Source organism: Trachypithecus francoisi, unplaced genomic scaffold (assembly GCF_009764315.1).
Source record: "Trachypithecus francoisi isolate TF-2019V2 unplaced genomic scaffold, Tfra_2.0 Lachesis_group5, whole genome shotgun sequence".
NCBI lineage: Eukaryota > Metazoa > Chordata > Mammalia > Primates > Cercopithecidae > Trachypithecus > Trachypithecus francoisi.
Window position 1 is genome coordinate 13,982,285 of NW_022681470.1, and position 781 is coordinate 13,983,065.

The following is a 781-nucleotide window of genomic DNA, read 5'->3' on the forward strand; positions in this document are numbered from 1 at the left end:
GCAGTGCACAAATTCTTCTTACAAATATCATTATCCAGATTTTTTTGCCTTGTTGACTTTGAATCTATTCTAGAGTGTTTCTCAGTACCTTACCCATCTTAAGTGACTTGACTTTTAAACATTGAGCCTATATCAGTTTTGACATCCATTTGTTACAGAAAATAGAAAAGAGAGGGATCCCTCCTTTCTCATCACCAGGGCCACTTCCAAATTTGACAGCCCATCCTAAAACAGGGCTGCATATCTGGAGAGAAGTCTCATGATACGGAACAGAGGGGCAAAAGCCCAGAGGAGGAGAAATAGTTTGAAATGCAACTCAGAGTCCCCGCTGCGTTCATTAAGAATCTCTTTGAATCACGATGCTTTTTTCATGATCTCTGAAGCTGCTGAGTTTTGCTTCCTACCAGAAGCCTCCAGCCATTTGTCAGGGGACAAGACTCCAAGAAAATCAGCAGAAAGTGTGTTTGAATAGGAGGCAGTTGTTCCTGCAGCCTAGGCAGTGGTACAATGATATCATTGTCTGTAGGTCTGGGACTCTGGGCCCTGGGGCAGAGGCAGGGTGGCAACCTGAGCTGCCTGGCAGAGATGTCAGAATCCACAGATTCTGGTGAGCCCACCAGCCAGGAGTGGCCGTTTGTCCAGTCGTCTATGAAAGGGTATCAGGTAATGCACTAACCCTGAATTCTTCCAGTAAAATCATCACCTTTTTGTCTAGAAGTTTTTTTTACTGCTGATCTTTGATTTCTAGATAGACTACATTTTTTTTTTTTTAGTCAGAGTC